Here is an 11,739-nt window from a genome sequence, read left to right on the forward strand (position 1 = left end):
TGTGCGGGACCGTAGCCCAGCTTCATGGAGACGGTTGCGAATGGTCCTCGCCAGTACCCCAGGAGCAACAGTGTCCCTAATTTGCTGGGAAGTGGCGGTGCGGTCCCCTACGGCACTGCGTAGGATCCTACGGTCTTGGCGTGCATCCGTGCGTTGCTGCGGTCCGGTCCCAGGTCGACGGGCACATGCACCTTCCGCCGACCACTGGCGACAACATCGATGTACTGTGGAGACCTCACGCCCCAGGTGTTGAGCAATTCGGCGGTACGTCCACCCGGCCTCCCGCATGCCCACTATACGCCCTCACTCAAAGTCCGTCAACTGCACATACGGTTCACGTCCACGCTGTCGCGGCATGCTACCAGTGTTAAAGACTGCGATGGAGCTCCGTATGCCATGGCAAACTGGCTGACACTGACGGCGGCGGTGCACAAATGCTACGCAGCTAGCGCCATTCGACGGCCAACACCGCGGTTCCTGGTGTGTCCGCTGTGCCGTGCGTGTGATCATTGCTTGTACAGCCCTCTCGCAGTGTCCGGAGCAAGTATGGTGGGTCTGACACACCGGTGTCAATGTGTTCTTTTTTCCATTTCCAGGAGTGTATATCTGGGGCAACTCAGATACTGAATTAGAAAGTCACTTATAGGATATTGATGGCAATTTAATTGCTACAGACAACTGACAAAAATACAGTGATCCTGAGAGGCCATTACAGTGAATATACATCTCTCCATTAGAATTCATCACACAGTAGTATCAGTTGTCAACTTGTGCATCAGTGATGAATGCAGCTACAGAGATAACAGAAAATGTGAAAGTAAATAATAAAATGAAGAAAAGTCCAAGAACACCAAGGTGTGTTCGACCTAATTAAAAACACCCCAAACTTTTCTACAGTTCTTAAATGCCATACAACACAAACATAATTTGTTACTGGGGCAGAGACTCACTGTAACATGGAGAAAAATCACAGTGCTCTCGGTTGCCAGAGCACCACAGATCTTTACATGAAAATATTCCCATGAGTTGTATTTACTTCATGTGCCCGAATCAGAAAATTTTCCACGAGTTATATTTACTGAAAGGGAAAGCAGAAAGTTGGAAGGAGTATATAGAGTGTCTATACAAGGATGATGTACTTGAGGACAATATTATGGAAATGGAAGAGGATGTAGATCAAGATGAAATGGGAGATACAGTACTGAGTGAAGTGTTTGTCAGAGCACAGAAAGACCTGAGTCAAAACAAGGCCCCGGGAGTTGACAACATTCCATTGGAACTACTGACGGCTTTGGGAGAGACAGTCCTGAAATACTCTACCATCTGGTGAGCAAGATGGATGAGACAGGCAATATAACCTCAGACTTCAAGAAGAATATAATAATTCCAATCCCAAAGAAAGCAGGTGTTGACAGATGTGAAAATTACCGAACTATCAGTTTAATAAGTCACAGCTGCAAAATACTAACGCGAATTGTTTACAGAAAAATGGAAAACCTGGTAGAAGCTGACCTCGGCAAAGATCAGTTTGGATTTCGCAGAAATGTTGGAACACGTGAGGCAATACTGACCCTACGACTTATCTTAGAAAATAGATTAAGGAAAGGCAAACCTACTTTTCTAGCATTTGTAGACTTAGAGAAAGCTTTTGACAATGTTGACTGGAATACTCTCTTTAAAATGTCATGACACCACTTACCTATTAGCGATAACTGTATCATAATCTGCATGTGCCCAGATACCGGCACCCGTTAATGTGACAACTACAGGGACATAGATTTATGTTGGGCCAACTCTGAATCTGCCTGGTGGATTAATGACAGGTGGTCCTTGAGTCGGCCAGCCTCATTCTGGCTGTTAGGTTGTTTTCCATATCTCATAAGATTAATACCAGTCCAGTTTATTACTTCTCCCCCATTACTTGCTGCGCTAACATTTACACCACATTCACACACTTACTTTATGAGAAGGCTCCCGGGATCAATGTTCCTGTCCTGGGCTCCTTAATATCTTACTCAAATCCAGCGTCAGTTTTAAAATCGGTATAGCAGTTTCTGAGATTACTTCAAACATACAGATAGGATTATTTGAGTAGGACCTTACATTGTATTTTTATAGTAGTTTTGTGTGAAAGTGTGTTCCATTAACTAAACATATGCAATACACATTTGTAATGTGTACTCACCAGTTTATTATGCATTCCTATTGCACTCACCTATGTGAAGACCGTCCAGTGTCATACCGTGGATCCTTCCTGGACAAAGAGTCCCCCCTGGAACATACAGAAAATATCAGTCACCTGTGAAAAACAATATCTGGAGAAAGAATTTAAAAAAGGGGGGTATAATTTCAGTAATTTAAGTCGAAAACCCTTCTAAAAACAGCCTCTGTTTCCTTGCATATGTTGAACTGGTCATGTCAGTAACACAATTTGCCAGTTCCTTTCCTTGAATGTCCTCTAACTCTTCCAACAATAATATAATTCAATAAGGCCATTCCTCAGTAAAAGAAGAATGGCATCTCTCAGAACAGTAATCCACAACAGAACTAACAGTCCTACAAGAGAAACGTGCAAGTTTCAGATACTAATCACAGTTACTGAAAACAGACCCACTAACCTGATAGACCAATTCACAAGAACTGAACATAAACTAATAGATGCACTAAGAGAATGCAAGTTAGATACAGTAGACCAACTGAACTGTAAATAAACACTAAAATGTCCAAAAACACTTACAATTTGACTGAATCACCCCATCACTTTAATAAAAAGACAGCAGGAGCAGAAAGTCAGAAAAACCATAGAGCTGGGACTCCCCCAAAGAAGTCACAAAAAGGCAAAAAATGACATTTAATAGCAAAATAACCGACAGGGTGGCAAACATCAGAACATACAATGCTGTACAAGCAACATATACAATAAATAATCAACTACAAAACATGATAATGAGACATGCACTGAAGTCTCAGCACAGCACATGAGTATGACATAAGCTGTAAACTCTTATACACGACGTTAAAAAACTTTTGATTAAGATATTTGAAATGTCAAAAAAGAATTACAAAAAAAGGGAAGAAATACTGTTAACTCCTAAAAGAACAAAAAATGTAAGATACACATTGCACTTCACAACCATGGTGGTAGAAACATAATAACTCACAGATTTCATAAAGTCCGACATTATGTCTTTGACGAAAGTGACTGGAAATGCCCACAACACTTTCTTTTCAGTTGACCAACCCACCACCTAAGTCATCTAAATATTGTCATTGCTGAGTTACCAATCAGGCCACTAGAGAAATAAAGTGTGACAAAGACAACTGCCTACTTTTAATTCCTCAATAATAAATTCAGTCTTCTAATTATTTAAGATAAACTTCATGATTTTTGCCATTTTTACACTTTTGACAATGCAGGACTGGAGTCTGCTTCATTTTCATGATGTTGTGCATCTTTCATTAATTACTATAAGTACTAATTATCCACAACAGGGGGAGGTGTCAAATGATATTTGGTGTAGCTCCTGCTTAAAATAATTCTTATCCTATAATAACAAATGTACTTGTACTGCATTGTACTTTGGCAGTAAAATAACGCTCAAATGATGAATTCTCTTATTTTGGATTGAATTCCACACTGAATAATATAATGAGGTTATCAAGTTGTATTTAGTATGGTTTTATGGTTAATTGTCTCATTGGATAGACAATGTACTTTATACTGTAACACGCAAATAGGATATTGATGGCAATTTAATTCCTAGAGACAACCGACAATAAATACAGTGATGCTGAGAAGCCATTACAGTGAATATACATTTCCCCATTAGAATTCATCACACAGTAAATAATAAAATGAAGAAAAGTCCAAGAACACCAAGGCATGTTCACTCTAATTACAAACACCCTAAACATCTCTACAGTTCTTGAATGCCGTACGACTGAAACATGATTTGTTAGTGGGCCAGAGACTCATTGTAACACAGAGAAAAATCACAGTGCTCTCGGTTGAAAGAGCACCACAGACCTTTACATGAAAATATGCCCATGAGTTGTATTTACTTCATGTGTCCGAAACAGAAAATTTTCCACAAGTTATATTTACTTCATGTGGTGGTCAATGGCTTTCAGCATGACATTTTGTGGCACTAATAGGAGATGTGAGTAACTGCACCATTTCATATGCCTAACTGCATGAGTGTCCAAAATTCGGAAGCCACAACAAGTATACAGGTCGGTTCACATGACATGCACCGCTCAGTCCTTTGGAGACTCATAATTCGATTCCATTCTATGTTGTTGATCTGTATTATAACTACTGCATTATCATAGACTGCCATTACAAGCCAGTGCTGCATTGAAGACTGATAACAAAAGTCACTCTTTGTACAATTGATTACAACACAATATCAGTCAAAAACACCTATGCTGTAAAAATTGCTATCAGATAATAAGTCGAGTAACATACTGCTCATAATATTGTGCATTACTTAAACCTGGCTGTAGTTTTTGAATTTTAGTCTCCATTCCACATGAGCAGTAGTAACATGCTGGGTGCCTCGCTGTGGAACCAGTCCAGTCCAGTCCACAAAAGAGCAACTGACTTTAGCATGAAAATTTCTCAGTTGGTGGTCGCATCTCTTTAGCACAGACTACCATGAACAAAATATTGTATTGGGACCTTATAGAGTATGCTGCTTCCGGCCTCTTAAATATTAAATCCGTGCAATTACAGCTCCTCTTATCAGTTGAATCTCTTAACCAAACTTGCACTTTGAGTTATTTAGGATGCAACTGGTAAATTGTGGTAGCCACCCAGTAGTGACAGCTAATGCCAACCTGTAGACACCACTTTCCAACATCTCTTGCCAATGGTACCTCACAATACACTGGTGCTGCAGTTGCACACCCTTACTTAATTCCAAGGAATTCGCACATTCACTGCTACATGCTAACACCAAAAATCTTCACACTGGCAAGAAACCTTAATTGAACCCAGTTCAGTAATTCTGCATGAAATATTTGCAATTTATACACACACACATACCTAGTAGCAAAAACTGTTTTATAATCCTCAATTACCCAGGTACCTCCACTTTTTAATGTGTCAAATACAGTGACGTGGATTTATGCTGGGCCAATACTGAATCTGGGTGGTGGATTAATGACAGATATTCCTTCTAGGTTGTTTTCCACATCTCATAATGTGAATAGCAGGCCAGTTCACTTCTTCTGCATGAAATACCTGCAATGCTAACATTTACACCACATTCTCACATTTAGTCTGCACACAGACACTCTGAATAAAATGTTCCTTTCCTCGACTCTTTAATCACTTGCTCAAATCTAGGAGCAGCATCAAAATCGTTATAGCAGTTTCTGAGATTCCCTCACACATACAGACAGGAATTGCTCAGTGGGACCTTACATTGTATTTTTAATGTAGTTTTGTGTAAAAGTGTGTTACATTAACAAAACATATGGACAACACATTTGTAATGTACACTTCTTCTATTACCAGTATATTACACAGTTGAATTGTACTCACCTCTGTGAAGATCGTCCAGTGTCATGCCATGGCTCCTTCCTGGACAAAGTGTCCTCCCTGAAACATACAGAAAATATCAGTCACCTGTGATAAACAATATCTGGAGGAATAATTTAAAAAGGGGATGAATAATTTAAGCAACTTAATATGAACACCCTTCTAAAAACAGCAAATGTTTCCTTGCGAATGTAGAACTTCTAATGTCAGTAATACAGGGGGCCTGTTCCTTTCCTTGAGTGTCCTCTAGCTCTCCCAAGAATAATATATTTCAATAAGACCATTCCTCAGTAAAAAAAAGAATGTCATCTCTCAGAATACTCATCTACAACCAAACTAACAGTCCTACAAGAGAAACAGGCAAGTTTCAGATACTAATTTCTGTTATTGAAAACTAACCAACTAACCTAACAGATCAATTCACAAGAACTGAACATAAACTAATAGATGCACAAAAAGAATACAAGTCGGATACAGAAGACCAACTGAACTGTAAATCAAAACAAAACTGTTCTAAGACACTTACAATTTGACTGAAGCACCCCACTACTTTAATAACAAGACAGCAAGAGCAGCATGTCACAGAAACCATAGAGGTGGGACTCCCCAAAGAAGTCACAAAAAGGCACAAACTGACATTTAATAACAAAATAACCCACAGGGTGGCAAACATCAGAACAAACAATGCTGTACAAGCAACATATAGAATAAATACTCCACTACAAAACATGATAATGAGATATGCACTGAAGACTCAGCACAGCACATGAGTATGACATAACCTGTAAACTCTTTTCCATGACGTTAACAAACTTTTGAATAAGATATTAGGAATGCCAAAGATAAGGTATTCCTGCTTAAGGGAAGTCTCTCTACTAAAGGAACCACTTTTTATTAGTATATTTCATCAAAATATACAAGGTATTAGAGATAAAGTTAGTGAACTGCTTATAGATGTTGACTCTGAAATTATTGGTATATCTGAACATTTCTTAAATACGGAGACAATTCAGAGGCTTCCTTAACCAGGATACAGGTTGGCTGGTAGCTTTTCTAGTAGCTCTTTGCGGTGTGGGGGAGTTGCCATGTATGTGAAAAACGGCATCCCATTTGAGTCAATTGATGTTTCAAAGTACTGCACTGAAAAGGTGTTTGAATGTTGTGCAGGTGTGGTTAAATTTAATGGAGCTAAACTTCTAACTGTTGTTATTTATAGATCCCCAGATGCTGATTGCACAACATTTTTGCTAAAGCTAGAGGAGGCTCTTGGTTCACTTTATAGGAAATACAAAAAATTAGTTACATGTGGTGACTTCAATATTAATTGTATAAATGGTTGTGCAAGGAAAAGGATGCTGGTAGACCTCCTTAACTCATATAATCTTATGCAAACCGTATTCTTTCTTACGAGAGTGCAAGGGAACAGTAGAACAACCATAGACAACATTTTTGTTCATTCCTCATTACTAGAAGGGCATTCTGTTAGCAAAAAGGTGAATGGCCTTTCAGATCATGATGCACAAATTTTAACTCTAAAAGATTTTTGTGCTGCAACATATGTTAAATATAGTTATCAACCTTGTAGGAAAGCTGATCCAGTTGCAGTAGAGACTTTTGTAAACCCTGTCAAGGAACAAGAGTGGCAAGATGTTTATAGCGCTGATACAGTAGACGAGAAATATAATGCTTTTCTCAAGACTTTTCTCGTGCTCTTTGAAAGATGCTTTCCGTTAGAACGTTCAAAACAGGGTACTAGCACAAACACGCAGCCTGGGTGGCTGACTAGAGGGATAAGAATATCTTATAGAACAAAGTGGCAATTATATCAAAACGTTAGAAACAGTCAAAATCTAAATGCAGCAGCATATTACAAACAGTATTGTAAGGTGCTTAAAATGTTATTAGGAAGGCAAAAAGTAAATGGTATGCAGATAGAATAGCTAAGTCTCAGGATAAAATTAAAACCATATGGTCAGTCGTAAAGGAAGTGGCTGGTCTGCAGAGACAGCTCGAGGATATAGAATCAGTGCATAGTGGGAATATCCATGTTACCGATAAGTTGCATTTATGTACAGTACTTAATAATCACTTCCTGAATATAGCAGGTGAACTAAATAGAAACCTAGTCTCAACAGGGAATCATATAGCGCTCTTAGGAAAAAGTGTTCTGAGACTGTTACCTGAAATGCTCCTCCATGTTACTGACAAGAGGGAGATTGACTTAATAATTAAATCGCTTAAGACCAAGAACTCTGATGAATATGACGGGGTATCTAGCAGAATACTGAAGTATTGTTCCACGTATGTTAGCTCAGTACTTAGCCATATCTGTAACTTTTCCTTTAGGAGTCGTCGGTTTCCTAACCGATCAAAGTACTCTGTAGTGAAGCCACTTTATAAAAAGGGAGATAGGAATAATGTTGACAACTTTAGACCTATTTCTATGCCATCGGTGTTTGCTAAAGTTATCAAGATGGTTGTATATACAAGGTTACTGCAGCATTTAAATTCACATAATTTGCTGTCAAATGTACAGTTCAGTTTTAGAAATGGTTTAACAACTGAAAATGCTATATTCTCTTTTCTCTGTGAGGTTTTGGATGGATTAAATAAAAGGTTGCGAATGCTAGCTGTGTTCTTTGATTTAACGAAGGCTTTTGACTGTGTTGACCACAAAATATTACTGCAGAAGTTGGATCATTATGGAGTAAGGGGAGTAGCTTACAATTGGTTCGCCTCTTACTTTAAGATCAGAAAGCAGAAGATAGTTCCCCGCAATGTTGAGAGTGGTAGTGATGTTCAGTCGAAATGGGGCACTGTTAAGTGGGGCGTTCCCCAAGGGTCAGTGCTGGGGCCACTGCTGTTTCTTATTTACATAAATGATATACCTTCTAGTATTACAGGTGATTCAAAAATATTTCTGTTTGCTGATGACACCAGCTTGGTAGTGAAGGATCGTGTGTGTAATATTGAAACAGTATCAAATAATGTAGTTCATGAAATAAGTTCAAGGCTTGTGGAAAACAATTTGATGCTAAATCACAGTAAGACTCAGTTTTTACAGTTTCTGACTCACAATTCAACAACAACCAATATTTTGATCAGACAGAATGGGCATATTATAAGTCAGACGGAACAGTTCAAGTTCCTAGGCATTTGGATAGATAGTAAGCTGTTGTGGGAAGCCCATGTCCAGGATCTTGTTCAGAAACTAAATGCTGCTTTATTTAGCATTAGAACAGTATCTGAAATAAGTGACAGTTCAACACAAAAAAAGGTCTACTTCACATATTTTCATACGCTTATGTCGTATGTTATTATTTTTTGGGGTAAATCTTCTGATTCAAAAAGCGTATTTCTGGCTCAAAAACGGGCTGTTCGAGCTATATGTGGTGTAAGTTCAAGAACCTCTTGTCGACCCCTATTCAATAGTCTGGGAATTTTGACATTGCCCTCTCAGTATGTATTTTCTTTAATGTCATTTGTTGTTAGCAATATTAGCCTGTTCCCAAGAGTTAGCAGCTTTCACTCAGTTAATACTAGGCAGAAATCAAATCTGTATGTGGAATGCACTTCCTTGACTCTTGTGCAGAAAGGAGTGCAGTATTCTGCTGCATCCATTTTCAATAAGCTACCACAAGAACTCAAAAATCATAGCAGTAGCCCAAGTCTGTTAAGTCTAAACTGAAGAGTTTCCTCATGGCTCACTCCTATTTTGTCGAGGAGCGCCTGGAAGAGCTAAGAAATTAAGCAAATTCCAGTGTTAGATTGTTGATTTTCTTCATTTAAACTTACGACTTGTCACCTGAATATGTTTTTTTATATTTCATTTTATCTGTTTCTAATATCGTGTTATAATTTCATGTATTGACTCGTTCCATAACCATGGAGACTTCTCCTTAATTTGGTACCAAGGAACAATAAATAAATAAATAAATCAAAAAGAAATGCAGGAAAAGTGAAAAAATACTGTCAACTCCTGAAAAAACAACAAATGTAAGTTACACACTGCACCTCACAATCATGGTGATAGAAACATAATTCCTCGATGACTAAGGTACAAACACCTCCAGATTTCTCAAAGTGTGACATATTGTCATTGATGAAACTGACCGAAATTACCTTCACCACTTGTTTTTTTCATTTGACCAACCCACCACCTAGGTTATCTAATCATTGTCATGGCTGAGTCATGAATCTGGGCACTAGAAAAACAAAACATGACAAAGACAACTGCCTACTTTTAATTCCTCAATAATAAATTCAGTTTTCTAATTATTTAAGATAAACTTCATGATCTTTCCCTTTTTCAAACTTTTGACAATGCTGCACTGGAGTCTGCTGCATTTTCATCATACTATGGAACTTTCATTAAATACTATAAATACTAACTATCCAGAACAGTGGGAGTTGTCAAATGCTATCTGGTGTAACTCTTGCTTAGAACAATATGATCTCATAATTACAAATGTACTTGCACTGCATTGTACTTTGGCAGTAACACATAACTCTTGAATGATTAATTCTCTGTTTTCCAATTGAATTCCCCACCAAATGCTGTAATGAGATTCCCAACTTGTATTTAGTATGGTTTTGTTGTTAATTGTCACACTGGATAGACACTGTACCTTAAGATGTAACACACAAATACAGTTGTTTTGGTTCTGGTTCCCCTCCTATAGAATAGATTTCGTTTATCTGGGGTAACACAGATATTGAATTAGAAGGTCACTTTTAGGGCACTGACAACAATTTAGTGGCTAGAGACAACCGTCAGAGAGCCTGGGAGGCCATTACCAACAATTTATGACCCTACATTAGAACCCATCACACAGTAGTATCAGTTGTCAACTGGCACATTAGTGATGAAGGTAGCTACAGAGCAACCGCAAAATGAGAAAGTAAATAACAAATAGAAAAAAAGTCCAAGAAGACCAAGGCACATTCATTCCCATTACAAGCACCTTAAAATTTTCAACAGTCCTTAAATACCATACAACACAAACATGATTTGTTATCGGACAGTGATTCACAGTAACACACTGACAAAGTACACTGCTCTCAGTTGCCACAGCACCACAGACATTTAAATGAAAATATATCCTTGAGTTGTATTTACTTCATGTATCCAAAACAGAATTTTCCATTACTTATATTTACTTCACGTGGTAGTCAATGGCTTTTAGCGTGACATCCTATGGCGTTAATAGTAGGTGTTGGAAACTGCAACATTCCCTCTGCCTCACTGCAAGAGTGTCTAAAAGTCACAAGTGACAACAGGTATTCAGGTTGGATCACAGGACATGCACTGCTAGCTTATTTGGAGACACGTTTCTGGATTCCATTGTATTTTGTTGACCTGTATTATAACTATTGAGTTATCACAGCATGCCGTTACAAGGCAGTGGTGCATTGAAGACTGATACCAAAAGTCACACTTTGTACAATTCTTTACAACAAAATGTCAGTTAACAACACATTGGCAGCAAATATTGATTATCAGATCCTAAGCTCAGTAATATACTACTCGTAATATTATGCATTACCCAAACCCGGCTGTAGTTTTGAATTTTAGTGCTCATTCTACATGAACTATAGTAACATGCTGGCTGCCTCACTGTAGCACCAGTCCAGAGCAGTCCGCAAAACTGCAACTGACTTTGGCATGAAAAGTGCTCACTTGGCGGTTGCATCTCTTTATCACATGCTAGCATGAACGAAATATTCTATTGCTCCTTTACCAGTTCTACCTTCACACCTCTTAAATGTTAAATCTATGCCTCAGCTGCTACTCTTTTCAGCTGAATCTCTCACCCAACTTGCACTTCGAAATACTTAGGATGCAACTGGTAACTTGTGCTAGCTACCTGGTAGTGACATCTCATGCCATACCGTTAGCAGCACCTTCCACCATGTACTGCTGACGGTAACTTACACTAGACAGTTGATGCATTTGGACAACGTTACTTACTCCCATGGAATTAGCCCATTCATTGTTACATGCCACCATCAAAATTTCCACAAGGATAAGAAACCTTAATTCAACATAGTTCAGCAATTTTGCATGAACTATTTGCAAATAAACACACAAACATTTTTTCTTAATCACTTAGCTATTAGCAATAACTGCATCATAATCTTAATCTGCCCACGTACTGGTATATGTTAATGTTATAATTATGGTGACATAGATT

This window comes from Schistocerca nitens, chromosome 3 (genome assembly GCF_023898315.1).
Source record: "Schistocerca nitens isolate TAMUIC-IGC-003100 chromosome 3, iqSchNite1.1, whole genome shotgun sequence".
NCBI classification, from domain to species: Eukaryota; Metazoa; Arthropoda; class Insecta; order Orthoptera; family Acrididae; genus Schistocerca; species Schistocerca nitens.